The sequence below is a fragment of the Musca autumnalis genome, unplaced genomic scaffold, assembly GCF_047663935.1.
Source record: "Musca autumnalis isolate F117 unplaced genomic scaffold, ASM4766393v1 scaffold_2, whole genome shotgun sequence".
NCBI lineage: Eukaryota > Metazoa > Arthropoda > Insecta > Diptera > Muscidae > Musca > Musca autumnalis.
Genome location: NW_027411755.1, coordinates 174599916 through 174615007, shown reverse-complemented (window position 1 = coordinate 174615007; position 15092 = coordinate 174599916). Strand labels below are relative to the sequence as shown.

Here is a 15092-nt window from a genome sequence, read left to right as displayed (position 1 = left end):
GGCTATGTCGAAACGTGGACCTATACCGACGAATTTTAGTCAGAAATGGGGCAATATGAAAGCGTGGAGCTGTACAGACATATTTCTGGCGAACAGTTTTAAATCACATTGAAGACTAAATACCAAATTTCAGACATTTTGGTGGAATATTGAAGACACAACCTTCAAAATACGAAAAATCGGGAGGTACCTTTCCATGGGGGCTATATGAAGGCGTGGACCTATACCGACAAATTAAAGGGGGGAGTTTGAGTACCCCCAACGAAGTTTAAATACCAAATTTCAGCCATTTAGGTGGAATATTGAGGTCACAACGTTCAAAATACCGAAAATCGGGAGGTGCCGTTCTATGGTGGTTATATGAGGGCATTGACCGATACCGACAAAGTTCTGGGGGAAAGTTTTATACCCCTAAGGAAGACTAAGTACCAAATTTCAGCCATTTCCGTGTGATAATGAAGCTAAAACCTTCAAAATACCGAAAATCGGTAGGTACCGTTCTATGGGGGCTATATGAAGGTGTGGACCGATACCGACAAAATTCTGGGGGAAAGTTTTATACCCCTAAAGAAGACTACGTACCAAATTTCAGCCATTTTGGAGGAATAATGAAGCTAAAACCTTAAAAATACCGAAAATCGGGAGGTACCGTTCTATGGGGGCTATATCAAAACGTGGACCGATATATCCCATTTTCAATACCAACCATCCTGCAAGTAATAGAAACTTATGTACCAAATGTTGACTCTCTATCTTTAAAATTGCGAGCTGTATCTTGATTTCAACAGACAAACGGACGGACGGACAGACGGACATGGTCAAATCAACATAGAATTTTACGCTGATCAATAATATATATACTTTATAGGGTCTCCGACGAATATTTCGATGTGTTACGGAATGACAAATTTAATTATACCCTCCATATGGTGGAGGGTATAAAACTGCGTTTTCTGAGTTATTTCTATTTTTCTATTTCTATTCTATTTTTTCTATTTTCGATAACTTCTATTTTATCTTGTGTCAAATTTTCATACCTATATCTCTAAAACTCGACGAGTTACAGCTCATTTACTAAGAGTTTCGCATAATTCAACACAAAAGTGTTTTGTGTTTATGAAGCACTAAAACACTTCAAATCTTGTGCTTGATCTTGCACTGAAATTTAGCACTGATATCTGGCTATTTTTTGTGTAATTATCTTTTTAAGCGGGGTAGACAAATGTTAATAGCCAACTTTTTCTCGAAAATGGATTTTTTTGAGATGTGCCACTCTTTGAGTAAATGAGCGATATATGGTAACATGGGGCGCCTTCGCCACGTTTTTGTTCAACATGTTCTCATACCGACACCGTTAAAGTTTTTTCAAATATTATTTTTAGTACAAATATTAGCGTATCTTGACTATAAGTTTTGATATATAAGTGGTTATAATTTTGTTTTTAAAATATTATTTTTGAGAATTTACAAAATGTCTAAAAAGTGGCGAAGCCTCCCCACCCATGGGGCAGCTTCGCCATCGAAATTGAACATTTTCCAACTGACTCTAAAACTGTAATTTACCATACTTTTTCCTTAAATATCAACATTATGCGAAAAAGGAACATGTTTTCTATTGAATAATCAAAAATGATTCTAAAATTCACAAATAGTAACCGATTATAGCGGTTAATTGAAATAGGTTCCTTGAATTTAGGTACAAAAATCATAATATAACCAAAACAAGATACGTTTTTGATACTATTTGATTTTGACTTCACATTATAGTGTCGTATATCTATGGCATAAAGAATTGAAGTAAAACATGACAAATTTCTGACATTAACCCACCACACCCCTATCATGGCGTAGGCGCCCCACCCCCAACATATGTATGTCATAACATGAATATATTGACATGTGTTATTGTTTTTTTCATGCAAATTATTGGGATTTCTATTCTTCAGTAGTTGTCTTCTAACGGTATAAAATATGTTTTTGATATCACAAAAGGTAACGAAGATATCACAAAAAACATCTACCATAATTATTTTTCCCAATACCCTCAAAACACAAAACCGCGTGCGTCCGCTATCATACCTATGACACAACTGCCAACTTTTGGGAGATGATAGATCTTCATTAAACTCACAATTTTGCCTTTAACGGATTTTTTCTAGCACTTGTATTTTGCGAGAAAATCGGCGATGGCGTACCCGCCCCAGTGGCGAAGGCGCCCCATGTTACCATATTCTTGAGTGATAGAGTGTCCAATTTCTATCATTTTAAGAGAATTTTTATTGGCTATGCTATTATTTTTTTGGGTTTTTTTGTAAAAATTGGTTTATTTTTTAAAAAGTGGCGAAAATACATAATTACGATTTCTGTTGGTTTTAAATTCTTTAGAGTCGATTAGTTCTAAAAGCGCATGAAACGATCAAACCATTTTTGTAAGAGGTGGTGCTATTACTTTTTCGCAGCTGTATGTTCTCGTCTTCATATAGCCCCCATTGAACGGTCCCCCCCAATTTTCGGTGTTTTGAAAATTTTTGTCATCATTATCAAACCGAAAGGGCTGAAATGTAGTATTTATAATTCGTTGGGGGTATAAAAATGTCCACCACAAATGATTCGTTTTTTTTTTTTTTTAATTTTTGACACAAATTTCTACCAAATTAGTTGTTCATTGAAATTTTGTTTTCCCAATAGATAGGAAATTTACTCGCAAACAAGTACAAAAGTATGAGTTGGCTTTGCCGACAGAGGTATACCCTCAGCCTGTGTGAATCGAAACACCTTTTTCCCAAAAACGTTCGTATGTATTTAGGGGGTCTTCAGCATTTTGGCCGTATGAACTTTCCGACAAAGACATGGATTAGGTTAAAATCTCAAAAGATTTGCGGTGGAGGTGCCTAGAGGAGTGTACCGACATAATCCATTTTGGAAGTGTGTCTTATTTTGGGAATCATTCCTCTCGATAGGACCATTGTATCAGGAAACATGGACTTGCCCACGAAAAACATTATATCGCTGTAAACAGAGCTACTAGGAGTACCTTCAGTATGTTGCTCAATTGTGTGGGTGGTACCCTAGGAAATGGACCAATAGGGCCCACTTTTGAACATAATCCAAGTTAGGACAAAATATTTCAAGATCCAAAGTTTTTACCAAATTGGTTGCTCCCCGTTCATGAGATATTGCACTAACCATTTTAGCGGATATTTTCTAACTTTTGTGGGGACCTATAAGCGCCTTCTTCGAATTTCATCTAATATTCGAGGAAATATTACGAGATGCAAAGTGTTCGGTTCGGGAGTTGTCGTGCGCGCCAGCCACTACAGATGCTGGCCGCAGGGGTTTTTTAAAGTTTTCGGGCCATTTTCTCAAGAAGTATGGACTTGTCAATAAAAAAACTTCAATCATTGTAATAGCGGCCTTTAGTGAAACATGTCGCAAGAAAAATCGAAGCTGTTCGAGAGGAGGTCCTAACCTGCACTTTTCCGAAATTTGGTGTGTGTGGTATCTGAAAGAGTTGACATATATAGTCCATATTCTAAGCAGATTTATGTCCCGTAGAAATATTACAATGTCCAAAGTATGGACCAAATCGGTTACTCGATTCGAGAGTTATCGGCATTTCCGAACACTTTCGAACTTTTGTGAGGGAGGTACCCAAAGGAGTGGACCGATAAGACCCATCTTAGAACTTGATTTAACTTTGGGCAAAATATTACGATTGCCAAATTTTTGGATCGAATCGGTTTATACGTTCGAGAGTTACCACACGCTCTATCCACAACACATGGTGCCATAGCGGGTTTCTACGGCCGTCAGGCCATTTTCCCAACATGTATGGACATACCCATGAAAAAAAAAAACTTGCACCGTCCTAATGGGGGCAGCAAATACAAGTTGCTGCAACAAAACTCAAAAGGAGTCGAGAGGCTGTCTTAAACTGCACTTTTCCCAAATTGTGTTTGGGAGGTACTCGAAGGAGTGAAACGATATAGTCGATATTCAAACTTTATCTATGTCTGGTAGAAATATTACGATGTGCAAAGTATGGACCAAATCGGTTAGTCCCTTCGAGAGTTATCGTGCGCATAATTTTTGCCAAAAATTTGAACTTTTGTTGGGGAGGTACCCGAGGGAGTGGCCAATATGGCCAAGTTTGGACAAAATATTACGAAAGTCAATTTTTGGACAAAAGCGGTTAACCCGTTCAAGAGATATCTGGCGCACCAACCTGCCAGACAAACAGACGGACGGACATGTCTAAATCAACTCCAAATTGTCTAAAACGGATTTCGTCCAGGCATACTTGGGGTCTTAAACCCTTTTTATTCGATGAGGCACATTTTGGCCGTGTGAAAGTGTATATACCGTCGTTAGCATCCCTCATCGAAATAATGGTTTATGAGCCCAAGTATGTTTGTGCGAAATCCGTTTCAGACAATTTGGAGTTGATTTGGCCATGTCTGGCTGGCTGGTGCGCACGATAATTCTCGAACCAACCAACTGATTCGAATCAAACTTTTGTAATATTTTGTCCAAACTTAGTTTAAGTTCGAAGATGGGTTATAACGGTCCACTCCTGCCGGTACTTCCCCCACAAATTTCGAAAATGTTCGGAAAATTTGTGGGCACGGTAAATCTTGAATGGAGTAATCGATTTGGTCCATACTTTACACATCGTGAAATTTCAACCATACTCAGATGAGGTTCCAATATGGACTCAATCGGTCCATTCCATCGGGTACCTCCCACACAATATTTCGGAAAAGTTCAGTTTAGAACCTGCTCTCGAATCGCTTTGATTTGTGTTGTAAAAACTTGTATTCACTGTCCCCCATACAACAGTACAAGTTTCATCAGTGGCAAGTCTATACGGTCCATTCCTTCAGGTATCTTCCGTACAAAAATTCAAAAATATTCGGAACAATTGTGTGCACGATAACCCTTCAAGAGAGTGACCGATTTGGTACATTACACATCCTAATATATCTACCAGATATAGAATATGGACTATATTTGTCCATTCCTTCGGGTACATCACACACAACATTTGGGATAAGATCACTGTAAGACCTGCTCTCGAATCACTTTGATTTTTTCTTGAAGCAACTTGCATTCGCCGCCTCTATTACGACGGTAAAAGCTTTTTCAGGGACAAGTCCATACTTCTTGAGAACACAGCACAAAGGTGTAAAAACCCCATAAGGTACCATATGATATGGCTGGGGAGCCCGACAGATAACTCCCGAACTGATCAACCGATTTGGTCCACAATTTGGCCTTCGTCATATTTTTCCCAAACTTAATTTCAGTTCGAAGATGGGCAATACCGGTCCACAATTTCCGGTATTTCGCCCCCAATATTTAAAAAAATTTCACTGAAATGGTATGCACGATATCTTTTTAATTTGAATTTGGTCCAAACTTTGGATCTCCTAATATATTGTCCAAATTTAGTTATCTTGTAACGTAACCGCTTCATATTCTCCAACACGCATTAATTTCCATCAACTACAACTGCACAGTTAGAATAGTGGATACATTTAACTTCGGTGTAATTAACTACAATCACTGCTACACAACAATTCTCATTCACTCCGCATAACTACCCGAATATGTATTGTGGTTTTATTCTCCGAAGCCGTCGACAAAGTACGACAAGACGTGTGGCTCGCCCGCAGTCTCGTTACTCGTTAGCTACGATTCGAACACACACCTAGTAAGCTCCAAGTCTCTTAGCAAGCTCCAGTCTCTTAGCAAGCTCCAAGCTCTTAGCAAGCTCCATGCTCTTAGTAAGCTCCAAGTCTCTTAGCAAGCTCCAGACTCTTAGCAAGCTTCAAGCATCTTAGTAAGCTCCAAGGTCTTAGCAAGCTCCAAGCTCTTAGCAAGCTCAACGCTCTAAGCAAGCTCCAAGCTCTTAGTAAGCTCAACGCTCATAGCCAGCTCCTAAATATTGACCGACCTCTTTCCCCCACAGCAACCCGAATGTCTCGAGTTGTGTCATACACCCGACGACCGCCGAGCCGACAGCCACCCGAAAGCATTACCGAAGCACATCCGACAACTGCCGAGCTGACAGCCGCCCGATTGCCCAGAGCCGAGTCCACCCGACAACTGCCGAACCGAAAGCTACCGATTGCCCCGAGCCGACAGCAACCAGAGCCTTGTAGAGCCGAGCCACATCCGACCACTGCCGAGCCGAAAGCTAGCCGATTGACAGCAACCCGAGCCTTGTAGAGCCGAGCCACACCCTACAGCTGCCGATCCGAAAGCCACCCGACTACCCCGAGCCGACAGCAAACCGATTAGTATGGAGCCGAGCCACACCAGACGATTACCGAGCCACAGCCGATCCGACAGCCTACCTCAGCCCTAGATAAAACCAACCATTATAATCTCCTAAAATGGTCCATATTCGTCCTCTCCTTAGGGTACCTCCACACAAAAGTTCAACATTTGTGTCTAAGTGCAGTTTAGGGTCTGTTCGAAGATCCTTTGGAAATGTATACCGATGCTGTTCGTTGTGTTTTTGTTTACAGATATATTATGTTTTTCGTGGACAAGTCCATGCTTCCTGGCATTGTGGTCAAAATTTGTACGATTACCCACTAAAATGACTAGTGGGCGCGATATCTATCGAAAATATATGACTCCCAAAATAAGAACCACTTCCATAATATGTCGGTTCATTCCTGCAACACTTTTGAACTTTAATCCTAATCCAAATTTTTTGTCGGCAAGTTCAAATGTGCAAAAAGGGCCACACTATTCTGAAAAGACCCTAAATACATTCGATCTGTCCGTAGATGAAAGTTTCAATTCACATATGCTGAGGGTATATCTCTGTCGGCAAAGCCGACTCATACTTTTTTACTTATTTTCTTCTATGGTTCTTTTCAGCATCACTTCCCCAAATAAATTGTATTTCAATATTATATAACACTTTTTTAGTATTTTTATTTCTATGTGAAGTTTTAAATTAACCAAAAACATCTACAATGTAAAGAAAACCACACGCAGCAAAACATTGGCTGCTGTTTCATTTAAGACAAAAGAAAATAAGAGAACTCAGCTGAGAAAACAGCTGTAAAAGGGGTATTTCGAGTTAGGTCAAATTGAGATGAAGGTCTGAATGTGAACTACAACGGACGATGATGACTGGTGGGTGGCTGTGAGTTGGTTGGTTGTATGGTGGTAGTGGTGATGAAGAAGTATTGACCTTATTCGGGTTAATGCATCTGTTTTTTTGGGTTTCTTACCTTTTTTTGTTTCTGACTGTGACTTTGGCTGCTCTGTGTGAGGAACAAAATATGGAACATCCAAAGAGGGGTAGGTAGGTAGGTCGTTAGTTATTAACTGGCTTTAAACTAGTTTAAATTTATGTACCTTTTCTAGTTGTTGTTTTAGTTTGTTTCGTTTAATACACAATTTTAATATTTTTTATTGGGGATATGCATACTCAAAGCAAATTTGTTCGCTTTTTAATTAATAAAAAACTGCTACATAAATATTTTATAAATCGATTTCAACAATTATGTAGGTATGTATCAATAACATTTTTTCGCTTAGTTGTTTCCACTAGTTTATTACTGAACAATATTTTTTTTTTTTTTAATAATAAATTGCTACTTTTTTCAATTGAGAAGAACTGCAATGTTGAGAGATTTCAATTTATGGTTACTATGGCTAATGTGGCGCCCAACGTAATTCCGACAACGGCAATAAATTTTATTTTTTGCTTTTCAACAAACAATTTCTTATTTTATTACTATGTATCACTGCTATAACCAACCTTTGACGTTTTCCTGCCTTTGAAACGTCATGCAATTCGTTGTTTTATGTGTTTCTCAAGTACTCCACTTTTCTTCTTCCTTTTTTGGGATTCTGTATCTGCTGGAACCTACATTTCACACAAAATCGTTTATAGCCCACAGGATATGTTTTCACACAATCACGACAGCAACAACAACTACAAAATCATTCATATCACAAATTTTCATTTCACTTTCTTGCCAACAATTATTTTTGAAAAAATATTTTCAATATTTTTTTTCTAAATTTATCTTTTAAGAGTAAAAAGAATCTTCCTTGTTTTATTTCTTCTTCATTTCATTTCTTTTTTTGTTTATTTGTTGTATAGTAATAACAACAATAACAACACAACGATTCTATATAAAAATTCATACACAGAGCGTGAGAGAGAATGTGTATTTGAAACAACTACAACGATATTATTAACCAAAATACAAATGAGAATGCAACACAAACACACACACGAACGAAGGGGCGAACAACGCACGCACTCGTCCAACGTTAACGCTTCACAATTGGAAAAACGACTTGAACGTTACGCTTGCAAATAAGAACTGAATGAGCACCAGCGAGACTGTTGGGTGCAAGCCAGTGTTTTGTTTGTTGGTTAGATACAATATAACGATGACGACTACGATGTTGGGAACAATAAAAACAACAACAACAAAGAATACGATACATTTGAGAACAACGCCGCAGTCGTTGGAGCATCATGTTAGGGTTACCCTGCATCAATGTAAAGAAATACAAAAAATGCCCTAAAAATGTTAGCTAACGCCCTCAAAATAACGAAAATCAGGAGGTACCGTTCTATAGGGGTTGTATCAAAACATGGACCAATGTTGACAATTTTTGGTGGATGTGTTTAGTGACCAGTGCAAACCTCAAATGTTAAATTACAGGTTGTTTGGTGAAAAAATTTAGCTAAAATCTTCAAAATACCGAAAATCGTGAGGTACCGTTAGATGGGTGCTATACCGAAACATGGACCTATGTTTAACATTCTTGGTGGAGTAGTTTTGTGGCCTCCGGGAACCTTAAATGTTAAATTACATGCAGTTCACTGAAAAAATGTAATTAATACGCTCAAAATACCAATAATGGTGGAGATCTTTTGGGACCTCTGGGAACCTCAAACGTCAAATTACAGGTTGTTCAATCCAAAAATGTAGCTTACATCCCCAAAATACCTAAAATCGGGAGGTACCGTTCTATAAGAGCTATATCAAAACATGGACCAATGTTAACAATTTTTGGCGGATGTGTTTTGTGACCTGTCGGAACTTCAAATGTTAAATTATAGGTTGTTCGGTGAACAAATTTAGCTAAAATCTTCAAAATACCGAAAATCGTGAGGTACCGTTATATGGGAGCTATACCAAAACATGAACCTATGTTGACAATTTTTGGTGGAGTATTTTTGACTCAAACGTCAATTTGCATTTACTTCGGTCAAAAAAATTAGCTAACATCGTCAAAATACTGAAAATCGGGAGGTACCCATAAATGGAGGATATATCAAAACATGGACCTATGTTGACAATTTTTGGTGGAGATCTTTTGTGACCTCTTGGAACCTCAAATGTCAAATTACAGTTTGTTCGGTCAATAAATGTAGCTAACTTCCTCAAAATACCGAATATAGTCCGGTCAAAATAGGCATTGAAATAGCAAAAATTCCCACAAAGCTGAATTTTGGTGGAGAGCTAGGGTTTGCCATTAGAAGCAACGTCCTAAAAGTCCCCATCGATCCCATGTGTGCAAAAAAATTATTCGGGGTCAAAGGTCAAAATTTAAGGGTTTTTAGGTTTTCGGATTTATTTTTTGAAAACGGTTGATCTAATCAAAAAGTGACTAAGGTAAATATTGTAGACAGAAAAATTATCTACAAGTTTGACCCTTATAATTTTTTTCTTAGAAGGAACCATTCTTGAGATATAGCTGTTCTAAAAAACACATGATTTTTATGCACTTATAAGGGAAATATGCACATATTCAGACGAACCGTCTAAAATAAGCGAAGTAATCGGGTCTGTCCCCCAAAAAAATATATATTTTCTTGAAGAGCGAAATTATAGCTATCTTCTAAAAAAAATTCCAACAAATTCGGAGTGTGTTTAGTAGAGTTATTCACTGTTAGAGTCATTTTATGCAAAAATAGCCTATTTAACCCACATGTATAATCGAAAGCCCAACGGGAACGACCCCAACGAAAACTCTCCGATTTTTTTCAAGTTTTGTCAGAAGGTAGGGTTTGTTGCGCTGATTACGGAAATGTATAATTTTCAACGGTTGAGGATCCGGTTCGCCGGTTATTAGACCCGAAAGGCCAAATTTAAAAACCGGGTTAGACCCGGTTCTACTGAACCGATTACTGCAAAGTGGATATCGTTTGAAAGCTTACGGAAGTATCTAACACATAGTGTCGTTACTTTAACCGGTTCGCCTCATAATGTACTTACGCGGCTAATTTTTTATTTGACCTTTATATCGAGATATCTCGAAAATGGTAAGTCTTTTATAAGAATCATAAAGGCCAATCTTGTAGACAATTATTGAATCTACAACTTTTACTTTAGCGAGCTTTTGCTTAGTATTACCGTTTTTGAGAAATATTAAAAAAACTGAATAATGCCTCCAAAAATGACCTTTGACCCCGAATAACTTGTTTTGCACACATGGGATCGATGGGGACTTTTAGGACGTTGCTTCTAATGGCCAACCCTAGCTCTCCACCAAAATTCAGCTTTGTGGGAATTTTTGCTATTTCCCCCTTATACGCATGTCTATTTTGACCGGACTAATATCGGGAGGTTCCTTTATATGGGGGATATATCAAAACATGGACCTACGTTGACAACTTTTGGTGGAGATGTTTTGTGACCTCTGGGAACCTCAAATGTCAAATTACAGTTTGTTCGGACAAAAAAATGTAGCTAACTTCCTCAAAATACCGAAAATCGGGAGGTACCGTTATATGGGGGATATATCAAAACATTGACCTATGTTGACAACTTTTGGTGAAGATGTTTTGTGACCTCTGGGAACCTCAAATGCCAAATTACAGTTTGTTCGGTCAAAAAATGTAGATAACTTCCTCAAAATACCGAAAATCGGGAGGTACCGTTATATGGGGGATATATAAAAACATGGAACTATGTTGTCGATTTTTTGTGCAAACTTTTCGTGACCATTGAGAACATCAATTGTCAGATTACAGCTAGAACAGTTTATGTGCATGATTTTTGAAATGTTTTTTGGTCACTAGCAACCTAAATGTCAAATTTTAGCTAATTCAGTCCGAAAATGTGAATTTTTTCTTCATGTTACTCCTCTTGGGAGCATCGCCATATTACACGGTTACATGCTGTTATTTTTCCATCTTCCCATCGTGATCCTTGGAGATTCCATTCAAGCGCCATCCTGGTTATGCTATGAACTTGTTTTCTTAAGGTTTGGCAATCCACCTCCATTTCCTACGTCTAATCTGCTTTTGTATGAGTCCCTGGTTTGTTAAGATCCATAATTCTATGTTACTTATGTTGTTGGGTCAGAATATCCTGCCTATGATCCTGAGGCATTTGTTTATGGATACCTTAAGCTTTTGCGTGATGGTGTTAGATACAAGCCACTGCCGTATAGTAGAATCGTTTTTATACAAGCTTCGAATATTTTAAGCTTGGTTTTCCTGGATATACGAGGGTCACTAAAAAACCTTCTGGCCTAGGCATCACGCAGTGTCGCCAGCCGTCATTTGACATATTTTGGAAGGTTTGACAGTTTTTAGCCTAAGCCACTCAGCACAGTTTCACATACGACTATGATTTGACTTGAAAAAATCACTTTGCATAAAAAAGTGAATTTACTGGTGAACATTTTCGTCCGATAATTTTTCACAACTTTCGACTTGGATAATCACGGCAAGAGTGGATCGATCAAATTAAATCTTTGTATGTCGATAAAGGACCATCCTATAGCACTATGAAAAACTGATTTTATGAATTCAATCGTGAACGACACTCTTCCAAAAACTGTCGTTGTGCCAGACAAAATTAAACCGTGCGTGAACGGATAATGCAAGATCGCCATCTTATGTACCGTGAGATAGAGGCATCCTTGGGCATTTATTCCACCAACTAACAATTGATATTGCATGAATGCTTGGCGCCAAAAATGGAGGTTTTCTCGTCGGATCCCATGGTGGTCGGTGCAAGAAATTTCGAAAAAGTACGCGGTGCTTCAAAAGACGTTTATATGGTGGATCAAGGTGAAGAATAATGAAACTATGGGTATGAGCCCAAAAAATCGCAGCAATCGCCATTAGATGCTGTAAAAAACGTTCAAAAAACATGTTTTGGAGGTGTCTCAATCAAGCCACTGTTAATAACCCAACACATGGTCGTATGTCAAACTGTCCTGATTACAATCAGGCTAAAAACTTTTAAACTTTCAAAAAAAAAAAAAATGTCAAATGACGGCTGGCGACACTGCGTGATGCCTATGTCAAAAGGTTTTTTGGTGACCCTCGTATGTGTGCTGCCGAAAATGTGACTAAAAACGTAAAAATACCTGAAATCGGGCGGTACCCTTATATGGGGGTTATACCAAAACGTGGTCCGATATAGCCCATCATTGAACTTGACCTGCCTGCACACGAATGACGCTTCTTTCCAAAACTTCAGCGCTCTATCTGTATTTTGTGAATGCTAGAGTGATTACAAGTGAAGGACGGATAGACATGAATAGATCTTCTCAGAATTTTACTCGGATCAAGAATAGAGTCGCAAATTATTATTTCAATGCGTTACAAACGAGAAAACAAACATAATATACCCTTTAAACAACAATTAAGAAGGTATCAGTCAGCTGTGCCGACAGAGAAAGTGTGTTTATATCTGTCAGCCACGGACCTAAAGCAAAGAAGTAAACACAATACTTCTGACGTCTATAGGGGTATGTTGCCAACAATTTAAAAACGATCCCAGACAAGTCCTTCAACTGAACTCTTTCTAAACTTTGTATAGGAGGTACCCGAAAGAGTGGTACGATGTAGTCAATATTCGGACATAATCCGAGTCTGTAAGAAATAATACAATGTACGGACCAAATCGGTTGCTTCCTTCGAGGATTATCTTACGTACTACCTACCCGAACAAAATTCTGCTGTCGGCACAGGGCCTACAAGAAGAATTTGTTGCAAACAATTTCAAAGCGAACCGAGATGAGCTATTATACTGTACTTTTTTCCAAATTTTGTGTGGGAGGTACACGAAATAGTATACCGATTTAGTCCCTATTCAATAGGATGGATTGAGACAAACGTCACAACAACACCGAAAATGGGACACACTTTATTATAACAGCCATTATGTAAATTTCGAAGTTTGGTTGTGGATTTGTCGTTAGTCTCCATCTGGTCTCCAGATTCACCCCGGAAAAAAAATCTATAGTTGTGGATTTGTAGCTAGTCTGCATCTGGTCTCCAGATTCACCCCGGTGAATGAAAGACTTGCTACAATTCTGTTAACAATTACATTTTTCAACGTCAGCTCTATTTGCGCTCATGCTCCCACTGAAGACAAGGACGAACAGACCAAAGATATATTTTACGAGCGCTTAGAAAAAACATATGACCATTGTTCTGCCCCTGACCTTAAAATATTAGGTGATTTTGCTGCTATTTTAATCTGGAGTCGCAGCTGATACCCACAGCATTTTCCACTCAACTGACCCAATTTCTTAATCCAAGCGCTCACCTAGTTCCGATAACCTATCAGCACAGTGGCAAAGTATTGCACACTCCTTTCAAACAGTCGCAAAATCAATACTTAGCTAACAAAGACCTTCACCAAGGAACTCATGTTATGGGCATTAGTTGCTACTCTACAATCAGTAGCAACGCTTAACGCCCGCGAATGATATCGAGCGAAAAACAGAGAGGGGAAACGTCTTTTCCGCAGGAAAAAGAGATAAGTGGGAAAATGGCAGTGTGAGAAAATGGAGATGTACCAGGACCGGAATGAATTCTACCAAAATGTGAGACGAGCAGTGTAATATGGTAGCAGATACCAATTCGTGCTCTTGGTATCCAATGCTAAGGAAGACGGCGAAGATACATCAGACCCAATCCCAGAAAATGGTATTGGGTGTATACCACCCGGGATTCTGAATAATAATGCCGCAGGAGCCGAAGGTTTACCAGACGAGCCGAGACCGGAGGAGTCACGCTAACAAGATGTATCTGATAGTTAGGGACATGAACATCCTATGAATGTCTCGTCCGCAAGACAAGAAATAAGACTGTGTGCTCAAATTATACGTCTGCTCCCTCCAAAATCCACCATTGACTAGATTTTTACCCTGCGTCAAATCCTGGAAAAAACCCAAGAGAACGACACTTACCAATTATTTATCGATTATAAAGCAGCATTCGACAGACTTTTACGATCAAAGGTGTTCCAAGTCATGTCTAAATTTGGCAGCAAACCTTATTCGGCTTAGCATGACGACTTTAACTGATACCAGGTCCTCAGTTAAAATAGAAAAAAACCTCATCAAAAATAGATTCGGACAAAGTGTCGTGAAACGTACCTATGACATATTCAAAATTCTGCTGAAAAAGGTTATACGAGATGCAAACGTAAAACAAGGGCTGCACGAAAACTATCTGTCCTAGGCAACACCGCGTATATCCAGGCGCCATTTGACATTTTTTTTGGATGGTTTGACAGTTTTTAGCCTAGGCTTACTCAGGACAGTTTTTCGTACGACCATGTTATGTGTTGTTTACAGTGACTTAAAAAATCACTTTGCAAAAAAATGGAATTTACTTGTGAACATTTTCGTCCAAGAAATTTTCACAATTTTGACGTAGATAATCTCCGCAAGAGTGTATCGATCAAATTAAATTTTGTATGTCGATAAAGGAACATCCTATAGGACTATGAAAAACTTGTTTAATGAACTCAACCGTGCTCGGCTCTCGCCAAAAAACGAAGGTCGTGAGGGTCTCCAAAATCGGCATTGTGCCAGAAAAAAATATACCGTGCATGAACGGATAATGGGAGATCGCCATGTTAAATACCGCGTGATAGAGGCATCCTTGGGCATTTCTTCCACCAACCAACATTTGATATTGCATAAACACCTGGCTACAAAAATGGATTTTTCTCGTTCGATCCAAAATTGGACAATCACCCAAAAAAGCCAAAGAAATTGAGCATAAAATCGATCGCGGTGCTTCAAATGACGTTTATAAGATCGTCACGGACGACGAATCTAGGATC

At 38.7% G+C, this 15092-nt stretch overlaps 1 protein-coding gene across 2 annotated transcripts in view; it reads right to left on the bottom strand.

Annotated features, from left to right (window-relative positions):
- The window catches only part of Atet (ABC transporter expressed in trachea), a 240800-nt gene extending 232332 nt beyond the window's left edge, over positions 1-8468 (bottom strand). The window contains exon 1 of one of the 2 annotated variants that reach the window (XM_073969937.1): positions 7254-8468. The gene's annotated coding sequence lies outside the window, so the exon portion shown is untranslated. The remainder of the gene's footprint in view (positions 1-7253) is intronic. The other variant, XM_073969939.1, reaches the window with a different exon arrangement.
- Between the last annotated feature and the right edge of the window lie 6624 nt (positions 8469-15092).